This window comes from Bombus vancouverensis, unplaced genomic scaffold (genome assembly GCF_051014615.1).
Source record: "Bombus vancouverensis nearcticus unplaced genomic scaffold, iyBomVanc1_principal scaffold0043, whole genome shotgun sequence".
NCBI classification, from domain to species: Eukaryota; Metazoa; Arthropoda; class Insecta; order Hymenoptera; family Apidae; genus Bombus; species Bombus vancouverensis.
The window spans coordinates 8,826-22,967 of record NW_027468934.1 but is presented as its reverse complement, the minus strand read 5'-3'; the positions used below and the strand labels follow the sequence as shown (position 1 = coordinate 22,967).

The window sequence follows — 14,142 nt, the reverse complement described above, 5'->3', positions numbered from 1 at the left end:
ACATTCTTCCAGCTTGCTTCAGTCCATACAGGCTCTTTTTGAGCTTACACACAAATTTAGTTCTGTCTTTACCTGGAACTCTAAAGAGTTCTGGTTGCTCCATGTATATATCCTCATCCAGAGGACTGTTGAGATACGCACATTCCACATCGATGTGTTCGTAAACCCACTCATTTTCCGCACATAGAGCAAGCAGAATTCTTAGAGTTCTGCCTTTTACTATTGGACTAAAGGTTTCTGAATAATCTACTCCAGGCCTCTGCCAGAATCCCCGAGCTACTAGCCTAGCCTTATACCTATCAGGGTCTCTCTTTATCACAAGCACCCACTTACAGTCTATAACGTTTTTATTTAAGGGTCTTTGCACAATGTCCCACACATCTTTACTTTTTAGATTGTCTAGTTCCTTCCTTATTGCATCAGTCCATTTTTGAGCGTCTGACCCCCTCAGGGCTTCATACACATTCACAGGTACACACACGTTTTGAGCTTTACAAACAGTCGCAGTGTGAGCACAACAATCACATATTCTTGGTTTGTGTAGTCTTGCCGACCTCCTCGGCACAAACGGTACACTCACAGTATTCACTGGATTGTCCTCACACGTTAAACTGTCCATAAAGTAGTCGGTTTCCCCTTCGTCGTTTTCTCCGTCACTCTGTGTCTCGACGTCAGTTTGACCGGCTTCTCCCCTATTTTCAAAGGTTTCTACATCCCATATCCATTCCGAGGACTTATCCTTTATATGGTTCGTTTCCGCCTTAGCGCTCTTGTAGGGAAACGTGTTCTCCTCGAACCTGACATGACAGGATATTATCACCTTTTGGATCTTCGGTAGGTAAATTCTATAACCTTTGACCTGTCTGTCATATCCCACAAATATCCTCTCATCCGCTCTGCTCTCGAATTTTCCTCCGCTTGGACTCTTTAGATACCAGACTCTGCATCCAAACACTCTCAGTCTGTTTATCTCCCCTTGGAGGTCACATCCCTTACCCTTCCATAATTCCAGTGGGATCTTGTCTCCGATGGCAGCGGATGGGCATAGGTTTCTTATGTGGCATGCCGTGTTCACAGCTTCCCCCCACAGATAGTCAGGGAGTCCAGATTGGATGAGTAAACATCTGGACATCTCGACCAGGGTTCTGTTCGCTCGTTCGGAGACCCCATTTTGTTCAGGGTTTCTAGGAACAGTTTTCCTGTGTAAGATGCCTTTCTCCTTCAGGTAGTTCTCGAAGTTTTCTCCTGTGTACTCACCCCCGTTATCTGTTTGAAGGGCACTTATCTTGGATTGGTGTAAAGCCTCCACCTCCGCCTGGTACTCCTTGAAGCACTTGAGTACTTCATTCTTCCTACTGATGATTCTGACGTGCATGAAACGAGAAAAATCATCTGTGAACGTTACGAAATAATTACCTCCGCCCAGCGACTTGCATTGCGTTCTGCCACTAATATCGCTGTGAACTATTTCTAAAGGACGTTGACACATGTGGTGGGCTGTCTTCGGAAATGGTACTTTTGTCATTTTCCCTTTCACGCAGACCCCGCATGGTTCCTCATGTATCCTAGAGCCCTCCTTCACGTTCCTCACAGGGATCTTTCTCATCGCGTCCCCATGTAGATGACCTAACCTCTCATGCCATGACACGATACCTTTGTACGCCTTAGCTTCAATAACCTCGGCGTGGTCGTCATCATTTCCAGGTTCTTCTTGATCGTTCTCCATGGAAACGTTTGCTACATGCCTCTCAGGTGGTATTGTCTCTAGGTAGTACACGTTGTCTCCTACCTTTGAGTTAAATACCACATCCCCATCATCATGTGTGCCGACGGCCTCATCCTTCGTACACACTGTGGTGACGCCTTTCACTGCCAATTGCCTGATCGAGATTAGATTTACATCTAATTCAGGCACCCACAGGGCGTTCGACAAGGATAGACTCCACCCGCCACAGGCTTTGGTCATCTTCACGACGATCGTGCCTTTTCCCTTGACTTCCAGGTACCCCTTACCAATCCGGATCTGTTCAGTCGCAGGCACGAAGTCCACGAACCGATACCTATCCGGGGTCATATGGTTTGAGGCTCCCGAGTCAAGATAGCTGATCCTGTCCCTTTCCACGTGGTTGATAGATGATAAAGCCAGTGTGGAGATAAGTCCCTTGGATCTCGGTTTATCTTCCGATCCTTTCTCCACTTTGTTTTCTGGGTCTTTCTCTTCCTCGTCTTCTTTTCCCTCATGGCAGTTGTACGATATGTGGCCTCGTTTTCCACATTTATAGCATTTTTTATCCTTTGGGTTTTTGTGCTTTTTCTTAGCGCCATCTTGATTTTGTTGGGGCTTGGTCTTCGATTGTTTGCAAGCCGCCATTGCACTGTTCTTCTCGGAGGGACCCATGGCCGCTTCCATTCTCCTTTCCTCAAGTAGGAGATCGGATTTCACGACCCTCGAGGTTAGATTCTTATCGAGTCTTACCGTCCTAAGATATGTCGTGTAGTTTGGGTCCGCCACGAGGCCGGCTGAGATGAAACACGCCATCATGTGGTCTTCGATTCTTAAACCTGCGTTGGAAATTTTTTCGCACAGATCGTATATCTTTCCGCAGTATTTTGCGACGTCCATATCGGGGTTTTTTCTATGGTACCCAGTTCCCGTATGCATAGGACAGTGTCCATCGACGTGGACCTTCCATGGACGTCCTCTAGCGCCTTCCAACAATCCCTCGCTGTCTTCAAGGATTTAATTTCTCCGATATATTCGGGGCGAATATGTCGGAAAAGATATGCACGTGCCATGTTATCCTTCCTCATGCATTCTGGGTCCAGCCTTTGCGCTTCCGTAAATCCTGGTTCTATTGCCTCCCAGCAACCCAGGAAAATTAGCGAGGCTTCCGTCATTGTCTTCCAATACTCGTAATTCCCCTTTCTTAGGACCGGCTTCATATCGCTGTCCACATCACTTACTTTGTCGTGATCGGCCATGGCGTGGTCTCTTCTCGGATTGTCTTAGAAAACACAAAAAACTCAAAAAAATAATACCGTTTTTCCCCGCAGTTTACTGCTCTGGGCCCATAACCTGTTATTTAATAAGGTTTTGGGTTTATAAAGTAACGATTCACTTAGATTCGTTTTCTCCAACATATTTCAGTCTTATCACACGTCTTACCACACAGGAATCTCCAAGTCAATAGAACAACGTGGTCGACTTCTAAGACAAAAGAGCGTCGTTAGAAGTCGTACCAACTTAGCTTGTAGTAAGCAGCGATCATACCAACTTAACATTTCTCAACATTGATCGCAGGAGAAGCGGTCCATATAGTCAAATGCATTCCGGTACAAGTAAAGGTACGACATACAACAAAATGCTACTCGGAACTGCCCGTTTGGCAAAGGAATCGCACCACAGGAACTCCGCCCGGACGTGCGCCAAACGTGGCAATATTCAGCACCATCGTCGTTGGCCACGAGCGGAATGTATACCCAAAAGACCTCGATGCACTACGGGACCACGTCATGTTCCCGGCAGAAAATCTGCAGTCTTGAACGCATTGGCCAGAGGAGCAACAGGAAAAACAATCGTCCCTGGAACAGTAAACATCCTGGGAATGATGGACAAAACACATTAACGACAATAGCGAAAAATACCGTATCAAGCTTATGGACTGGTTTTATGGAATTTGGAACTGTCAGTGCAGCAATATTTGGAATACTCGCAATATTTAAACTAATCAAAACAATAATAGATATAGCCGCACACGGATACCAGTTACGTGAAACTTACGAATGTGGAATCGCCCTATTAGGAGCAATATGCGGCTCAGTCACCCACCCGCTACTATACCTCAAAAGAAGACGAAATATCGATGATCAAACAGCACAACCTCAAGGGATATCGATAACACCGGTAGTTACTCAACTACCAACGACATCTACGTCCGCCTTGAGCGAACTCTGAGATACCATCAGTCAAATTTCCTTTGGAAATTTGAACTCCAAGGGCGGGGGTGTCACGTCCGCGCTCCGCACGCGCCGTAACAAGAACAAGAAAACCATTCTATACAAAACACGCGAATAAGGATTTGAATGCACAAACGAACACACGGCACTACGAAACGAAGGGAAGGATTAACAAAACGAGGGCGATTAACGGATCCAACCAATAAACAAAATACATATACACACAATTCTAAATAAACCAGGAAATAAGAATAACTACAAAAGGGGAAAATAATTGAAACGCCAGGAATATATATATATATAAATATATTTCAATCAATCAATTTGGAGAGTTACATATAAGTATAAACATATATGCCGAACATGTAATAACCTAGTAAATATTAGAGACAGTGCTTCCAATACTATGCAATAAATACAATATTATCAATTTATGAAATATAAGTATACATGAAGTCAAAAACTAATAGTTTAACGAATACATAAAACATACAATATTGTATTATTAAAGAAATGAAGGTTACATTGTCAGAAATATATATATAGGTGCGAATTCTATCAAACCGATAATCTAAGATACATACTTTAAACTAGCCTACATTCCGGTAAAGAATTATAAAATAAGAACTATATTACGGAACATGCATGTCTATATATAAATATATAAATTATATTCTAAACTAAACTACTATTAATGTATGCGCATTCTACATTATTGATTCAAATCGATAATCTAAGATACATACTTAAAACTAGCCTACATTCCGGTAAAGGATAAATAAATAATTGACATTTCATATCGTATGAATACTACACTGCCAGGAGAAATATGCATATGAATACGTATATATATATATATATATATATATATATATATATATATATATATATATATGTACGTGTGCGCGTATGTTTTATATTATCGAATACTCTATAAAATAAACTACTCAAAACAATAAATAACGCAATCGAAGAATTACAAAACATTAGCCATATTAAAATGACACACAACATAAATATATATATATATATATATATATATATATATATATATATATATATATATATATATTTATACGTATATTCACACGAACAATACTTTTGTCACTTTAAAACAATATTAATAAATAAATGTTCTAATTGCGGTAGAATAAGGAAAAACGAGCGGCAGACGGAAAATTACTTCGATATCAAGCAAAACTAAAGACCCGTCACTATAATTTTACTGATGACATTTATGAGCAGCCATGTTAGATTTACACGCGTATGGCGACTGGAATATTAGGGATTAATGGAAGTCAGTCGCGAGAAATAAATCATGAAAACACATTGTTAACACTTTTCTTTAATAAAATCTGTGCGCAACTACAAATGTAAAAAATATATATATGTCGGAGATGAAAGAACACCGGAGTCTGTAATTGAACAATTGTACTTATTCAATTCGATTGTAATTGTTCGAGAGTTGTGATAATGAGCTTGGGCTCGAGGCGACAGTCAGTCGCCGAACGTAGCCGCGGTCACGGGATGAACGCTTTGCCTAGCAAAGGTATGGAGTAATTCTATAGCTCTCCTTAAAGGAAATATTCGTGGCGACATGCGACAGTAAACATTCCAACGGTTTCTGTCCCGTGGCTCGCCACACGCAGACCCTATTCTTCGAGTAAGATGATTCACGCCCCTAACCCTAATTCTAATGTAAACCCGACATATATATATATATATATATATATATATATATATATATATATATAATTAATTAAAAAGGGGGAAATATAAAATTAAAAATACATATATTTAACAAACATAAAATAGATATCACATTTAAAAAAAATATATATATATCATACATAAAAGCAAAAGACATTTAAAAGGAAAAAAATAATAATAATAAGGAACCTCTGATGGAAATGCCTCCGCAAACATTGTTCGAACGTCGATCACTGAAACCTAGGGAAACATCAAGAAAGGGAAAAACATCAAAATCGCAAAAACAATCATAAGCGTACCCCCAGCGGACCACCACCCCGTGGGGGATGGCATAAATAAGCAAAGCAACGTAGAGCAGGGCTCATTATTATTCCGGTGAACATTCTTATTACGTCCATTGCTCGTTATTATTCTGGTGAACATTCTTATTACGTTCATTGCTCATTATTATTCCGGTGAACATTCTTATTACGTTCATTATTCTTCGTTCATTATTCTTCGCTCATTATTATAGTGATCATTGTTATTACCGTTCATTATTCTTTGTTCATTATTATTGCGATCTTCGTTATTACGGTTCATAATTATTTTGTTCACTCTTTGTGTTCATTGTTACTACGTTCGTTATTGCGCTTATCTTTAGAAATTTTGTATAGTATTTTGCGCTTCGGTGTCTTTAGTTTTTCGGTCAAGAAAAGAGAGCCGCGACTAAGTAAAAAGAAAATTTTATCTTTGAACGCGCATTGTAATTGCGGTATTAATCCAGTTAGGATTAAACGCAGGTTTAAGAATCGAAGACCACATGATGGCGCGTTTCATCTTAGCCGGCCTCGTGGCGGACCCAAACTACACGACATATCTTAGGACGGTAAGACTCGATAAGAATCTAACCTCGAGGGTCGTGAAATCCGATCTCCTACTTGAGGAAAGGAGAATGGAAGCGGCCATGGGTCCCTCCGAGAAGAACAGTGCAATGGCGGCTTGCAAACAATCGAAGACCAAGCCCCAACAAAATCAAGATGGCGCTAAGAAAAAGCACAAAAACCCAAAGGATAAAAAATGCTATAAATGTGGAAAACGAGGCCACATATCGTACAACTGCCATGAGGGAAAAGAAGACGAGGAAGAGAAAGACCCAGAAAACAAAGTGGAGAAAGGATCGGAAGATAAACCGAGATCCAAGGGACTTATCTCCACACTGGCTTTATCATCTATCAACCACGTGGAAAGGGACAGGATCAGCTATCTTGACTCGGGAGCCTCAAACCATATGACCCCGGATAGGTATCGGTTCGTGGACTTCGTGCCTGCGACTGAACAGATCCGGATTGGTAAGGGGTACCTGGAAGTCAAGGGAAAAGGCACGATCGTCGTGAAGATGACCAAAGCCTGTGGCGGGTGGAGTCTATCCTTGTCGAACGCCCTGTGGGTGCCTGAATTAGATGTAAATCTAATCTCGATCAGGCAATTGGCAGTGAAAGGCGTCACCACAGTGTGTACGAAGGATGAGGCCGTCGGCACACATGATGATGGGGATGTGGTATTTAACTCAAAGGTAGGAGACAACGTGTACTACCTAGAGACAATACCACCTGAGAGGCATGTAGCAAACGTTTCCATGGAGAACGATCAAGAAGAACCTGGAAATGATGACGACCACGCCGAGGTTATTGAAGCTAAGGCGTACAAAGGTATCGTGTCATGGCATGAGAGGTTAGGTCATCTACATGGGGACGCGATGAGAAAGATCCCTGTGAGGAACGTGAAGGAGGGCTCTAGGATACATGAGGAACCATGCGGGGTCTGCGTGAAAGGGAAAATGACAAAAGTACCATTTCCGAAGACAGCCCACCACATGTGTCAACGTCCTTTAGAAATAGTTCACAGCGATATTAGTGGCAGAACGCAATGCAAGTCGCTGGGCGGAGGTAATTATTTCGTAACGTTCACAGATGATTTTTCTCGTTTCATGCACGTCAGAATCATCAGTAGGAAGAATGAAGTACTCAAGTGCTTCAAGGAGTACCAGGCGGAGGTGGAGGCTTTACACCAATCCAAGATAAGTGCCCTTCAAACAGATAACGGGGGTGAGTACACAGGAGAAAACTTCGAGAACTACCTGAAGGAGAAAGGCATCTTACACAGGAAAACTGTTCCTAGAAACCCTGAACAAAATGGGGTCTCCGAACGAGCGAACAGAACCCTGGTCGAGATGTCCAGATGTTTACTCATCCAATCTGGACTCCCTGACTATCTGTGGGGGGAGGCTGTGAACACGGCATGCCACATAAGAAACCTATGCCCATCCGCTGCCATCGGAGACAAGATCCCACTGGAATTATGGAAGGGTAAGGGATGTGACCTCCAAGGGGAGATAAACAGACTGAGAGTGTTTGGATGCAGAGTCTGGTATCTAAAGAGTCCAAGCGGAGGAAAATTCGAGAGCAGAGCGGATGAGAGGATATTTGTGGGATATGACAGACAGGTCAAAGGTTATAGAATTTACCTACCGAAGATCCAAAAGGTGATAATATCCTGTCATGTCAGGTTCGAGGAGAACACGTTTCCCTACAAGAGCGCTAAGGCGGAAACGAACCATATAAAGGATAAGTCCTCGGAATGGATATGGGATGTAGAAACCTTTGAACATAGGGGAGAAGCCGGTCAAACTGACGTCGAGACACAGAGTGACGGAGAAAACGACGAAGGGGAAACCGACTACTTTATGGACAGTTTAACGTGTGAGGACAATCCAGTGAATACTGTGAGTGTACCGTTTGTGCCGAGGAGGTCGGCAAGACTACACAAACCAAGAATATGTGATTGTTGTGCTCACACTGCGACTGTTTGTAAAGCTCAAAACGTGTGTGTACCTGTGAATGTGTATGAAGCCCTGAGGGGGCCAGACGCTCAAAAATGGACTGATGCAATAAGGAAGGAACTAGACAATCTAAAAAGTAAAGATGTGTGGGACATTGTGCAAAGACCCTTAAATAAAAACGTTATAGACTGTAAGTGGGTGCTTGTGATAAAGAGAGACCCTGATAGGTATAAGGCTAGGCTAGTAGCTCGGGGATTCTGGCAGAGGCCTGGAGTAGATTATTCAGAAACCTTTAGTCCAATAGTAAAAGGCAGAACTCTAAGAATTCTGCTTGCTCTATGTGCGGAAAATGAGTGGGTTTACGAGCACATCGATGTGGAATGTGCGTATCTCAACAGTCCTCTGGATGAGGATATATACATGGAGCAACCAGAACTCTTTAGAGTTCCAGGTAAAGACAGAACTAAATTTGTGTGTAAGCTCAAAAAGAGCCTGTATGGACTGAAGCAAGCTGGAAGAATGTGGTTTAGACACATCGATAGCATTTTAAGAGGTATGAGTCTGAACCCATGCGTGAGTGGTCCATGTGTGTATGTGGATGCGTCTAAAAAATTTATTGTAGCTGTGTATGTGGACGACATCCTTGTGTTTGGGACGAATGAGTGGATTGAGATATTCAAAACTAGGATTAAGGACAAATTAGATGTTAGAATGCTAGGTGTAGACACTCAATTTCTGTCCATCCACCTGAGTAAGCCAAACAGCACCACTGTAGTATTCGATCAATCTGTACAGATAGGTCAAATGCTGGATCTGTTTGACATTACTCGCGAGGTTGTGGTGGTGGGAGTGTCGACACCGCTAGCTAGAGAATGTGAGGCTGGTTTTGATATTGAACGTGATGAGCCTTTCGACAGTAAATTATATGAACAAGCTGTGGGGCACATAATGTATGTAGCTACTGTAAGTCGTCCTGATGTTGCGTGTGCAATAGGGAAACTAAGCCAAAGATGCGCGAATCCGACTGTATCCGATTGGAAAGCAGTGAAGCGGGTATTCAGATATTTACTAAAGACCAAAGACTTGAAGTTAGTATACCAAAGGACCGGGCAACCTCTGAAGGTGTTTTGCGGGTTGTACGGTAGACAGGAAATCCAGGAGCGGGTATGTGTTCATACTCGCTGGTGGTGCGATATCCTGGCTATCCAAAAAACAACCGATTATAGCTCAATCGACGTGCGAAGCGGAATTTGTGGCAATGCAGGAAGCAGCAAGGGAAACAGTGTGGATTTCTTTACTGTTAAAGGAATTGGGTCAACTGTCATATTGCCCTCGCCCCTGCAAGATATTCTGCGATAATATCGGAGCTATTTCATGGTCAAAGGACGAAATAGTTGCTGAGAGTTCTAAGCACGTCCAAGTGCGTTACTTTTACGTTAAGAACTGCGTATCGAGGGGGATACTAGATTATACTTATGTACCTAGTCCTGAGAATGTGGCTGACATTCTCACCAAAGGCCTAAATAGGATTAAGACTCAGCAATTTACCAAAGCTATGGGGCTTGTAGAAACTAGCGATCAAAGGGGAGTGTTGAGAAATGTTAAGTTGGTACGATCGCTGCTTACTACAAGCTAAGTTGGTACGACTTCTAACGACGCTCTTTTGTCTTAGAAGTCGACCACGTTGTTCTATTGACTTGGAGATTCCTGTGTGGTAAGACGTGTTATAAGACTGAAATATATTGGAGAAAACGAATCTAAGTGAATCGTTATTTTATAAACCCAAAACCTTATTAAATAACAATCAAAGCCATGTGTCCTAGGTTTTGGTTATGGTGTATGCAAATTCGTCGGGCGGTAAGTTTGCCAAGCTTAAGGCGTTCTCTATTAGTTTCTTCTGTGTGGTGTATCTTTGCGTCAGTGTATCATGGTATAATGTTTTCATTTCTCGAGTTTATCAGAAATAGGAATAACCTTTTATAGAAAAAGAAAATTTTGTATTTATATATATTATATTTTTTCTTTCCTTTTTTTCTTCTTTTTTTTTCTTCTTCCCCTTTTTCTTTTTTTTTGTTTTTTTTTATTGTTAAAACCTTTGTTTTATTTTAGGTTTTACGTACTTGTTATCAGTGAAAATAAATATTATGAATACTACTTGGATTGGAATTATATACATATATGCGTACAAAATCCATTTCTACATGTTAGATATAATAATATAACAATACTACGTAGATTAATACATAATAAAATATCCTTTTACTTCGGTTATATTTATTACTAACTCTCAATTAATCTATCTTAATTATTTTCTAACCACTTTCTATATTTATCAGCTATTTTATTTCTTCTTGTTAATCTGCGAAATCCATGCATGTACACTTCCTTGTATGGTGATTGATTGTTCACGAGGTAAGTTGCACTTTCACTGTTTTCGTTATTCGTTGAACTAACACGTTTTACATTCAAACAGTAATTGGAACACTCGTAATAAACTTCTTTTCTTTTTCCAAGTTTCCGCTATCTGTGTCATTCGACAAACAGTGCCACGCCTCCACAGCACCGTTATAACATTTAGCGATGCTGCTCTTTGCATTAAGGCAATTGAAGTTAATTCGTTCGTTTATTTTCAGCTGGTACATGGTGTTCCGCAAGCAGGGAGCCATAACCTATTTTGCATGTAGACCTTCTTGTATGATGATTACTTGTTTACAAGGTAACTTTCACTTCCCCTCTTTTAATTATTTATTGAATCGACATGTTGTATATTCAAACAATAATTGGAGTACACATAATAATTTTCCCTTTTTCTTTTTAGGTTTTCGCTATCTGTATTATTCGACGAACAGTGTTACACCTCCTTTTGATTTATCCATAATATAGTTATAACATTTAGTAACCTTGTATTTTGCACCGAGACAATTGAAACTAATTTATTCACTTATTTTAGGTAGCTGTCATACATTGTGTTCCACGAACAACGATCCATAACCTATACTTGCACGTACACTTTCTTGTATGTTGATCACTTGTTCACAAGGTAACTTTCACTTTCACTAGTTAATTGTTCATTGAGTTAACACGTTTTATATTTAAGCAATAATTGAAACACGTATAATAATTTTCCTTTTTCCTTTTAGGTGTTCGATATCTGTATTATTCGACGAACAGCACTATAACATATACTACCGCACTACGTTGCCCACTGAAATCGCTTTATTCATTGCTTATTTCGATTATGCGCTAGTTTTAACTTGTTTAAATGCACCGTTCGCCGAATCCCTTTTACTTCGATCTTGACGTTTTGGTTCTGCAAGATTTCTAGCACTTTGTATGGTCCAGTATATTGATCGGAGAATTTTCCTTTACTGGGTTCTTTTAGTAAATATATCGAATCTCCTATTTTAAAATCTTGGGGGTTGATTCGTCGGTCGCAATATTCTTTTGATCTTAGTTTGGATTTTATCAAATTTTCTCTTGCCATTCGTTGTACGGTGTTAATTTTATCGAACAGATCTTCGAGATATTCTGCGTAAGTTGGTTCCATGTTCTCTTCGATTATTACTTCACCAGTAGGTTCTCTGGCTAGATGTCCAAAAACTAATTCGTGCGGGGAGAATTTCGTTCCTTCGTGTACAGAGGTATTATAGGAAAACATAGCTAATTCTACCCATTCGTCCCAATTTTTGGAATTTTCAATGTATAATTTGAGATATTCTATCAGCACGTGGTGAGATCTTTCGATTGAACCGTTACTTTGTGGATGATATGCCGTCGTGGTATATTGTTTGATGCGGAATCTCTTTGCTACTTTCTTCATTAATGAGGATGTAAAGTTCGTTCCTTGATCAGTGAGAATAGCTCTCGGTGACCCGAAACGACAAATAAATCGCTTTACAAAAACGTCCGCTATCTCGGCTGAAGAGATTCCTCCTAGTGGAATCCCAATTGAGTATTTTGTTAATAAGTCTTGGATAGTTAATATATATTCGTTTCCCTTTTGGGTTTTTGGTAATGGACCTATAATATCCATACTAACCTTATCGAACGCTTTACCTGGTGTGTCTGTAAGTACCATTGGTTGCTTTGCTTTTATTCTTGTGAGTTTCTTCAATTGACATTCCTTAAATGTTCTTACGTAATCTTGAATTTCCTTTTTCATATTTTCCCAATAGTAATGTTGTCGTATTCTTTGATAAGTTTTTGTTATTCCTTTGTGTCCTGCTACGCTTGATTCATGTTTTTCTCGTATTATGTTGTTCCGCGCTTCCACAGATGGGGTAATTACTTCCCCAGTGCAAATGGTGATGGTTAAGGTTTTTTCCATAAATATTTCCTTTAATTTTCTGATTGTATATCGCCAGGGTATTTCCTCCAAGTTTCCTTTGCTAATGCTGAACGAAGTTAACTGTTTTTCATTTACTGCGTCTAATAGAGATCTTAGCGAGTTTAATAAATTTTTTGGTGTTATTGGAATATTTCTATTTTCCTTTATCGGTAGGAATACAATGTATTTTCCAGAATCGTAATTCAATCTTGCTTTTTCTAACATTAAATCTTCATAACGAGGTAATTTTCCCGTTTCCTTCATTTCTAAGGCTCCTTTATCTATCAGATTGCCATGTATATCTATAAATACTACTTTATGGTCATTTACTCTCGCAATTGAGTCTCGGGTTTCTGAAATTCTTAGTTCCGCAATTATCGTAGGTCTCGTGTCCTTTTCTCGTTGTTGAATTAGTTCTGGAATTACAGTGGAGGTCTCTTTTTCGCTTGTTGTATCCGTGCCTTCTTTTTCTCGATTGGTTATTTCTCTATCTGTACTTACATCGATTTCTGCTAATGCTTGGTCTAAATATTTTATGGGGGTTTCTTCTATTGTAAAATGTTTTCGGGTAAAATCCTTTCCTTGATTTTTAGAATCACTGGATTGAGGCAAGACGTGTGGTTTAGCTTCGGATATGGGAGAGTCTTCGATTGACGTATCTATTCCGAATCTTTTTGAGGCAGGATAGCGAATCGGTGAGACTTCCTCTCTCTTTCTGATTGGTAAACAAACTTCCGGAGGGTTCCTAGATAATGCGTCTGCGTTTGCGTTCGCCCTGCCTTCTTTGTATATAATATCAAATTCGAAGTCCGATAACTTTAATTTCCATTTCCAAATTCTTGAAGTAGGATCTTTGATAGAATGCATCCACACTAAAGGTTTATGATCGGTTACGATGGTAAACTTTCTTCCGTAAAGATACGGTCGGAAGTGCATTGCGCTGTAAACAATTGCCAGACACTCCTTTTCTATGGTAGAGTAGTTTTGTTCGGCGGGATTTAATAGCCTTGAGGCATACGCAATCGGCAAATCCTTTCCGATTGGCCCTTGACTCAGTAAACCGCTTATTGCATATCCTGATGCGTCTGTAGTAAGGTTAAAGGGTTTAGAAAAGTCTGGATATTGCAGGATGGGTTTCGTCACTAACGCTGTCTTTAAATTATTGAATGCGTTTTCTTGATTTTCTGTCCATTTAAAGGGAGTGTCTTTCTTTAATAGTTGTGTCAATGGTTTCGCGACCTTGGGGAAATCGGGGTATAAATCTTCTGTAATATCCTGCTAGTCCCAGAAATTGTTTGATATTTTTCGCCCTCTTTGGTCGTGGAAA

The 14,142-nt window shown here is 40.3% G+C and overlaps 1 long non-coding RNA gene across 1 annotated transcript; it reads left to right on the top strand.

The window, feature by feature from the left end:
* The first annotated feature begins 11,127 nt into the window (after positions 1–11,127).
* LOC143304626 (uncharacterized) lies at positions 11,128–12,668 on the top strand. Its single transcript, XR_013061301.1, has 3 exons — positions 11,128–11,204; positions 11,307–11,528; positions 11,629–12,668. It is a non-coding gene; the product is annotated as an uncharacterized LOC143304626 (long non-coding RNA).
* Positions 12,669–14,142: the final 1,474 nt, after the last annotated feature.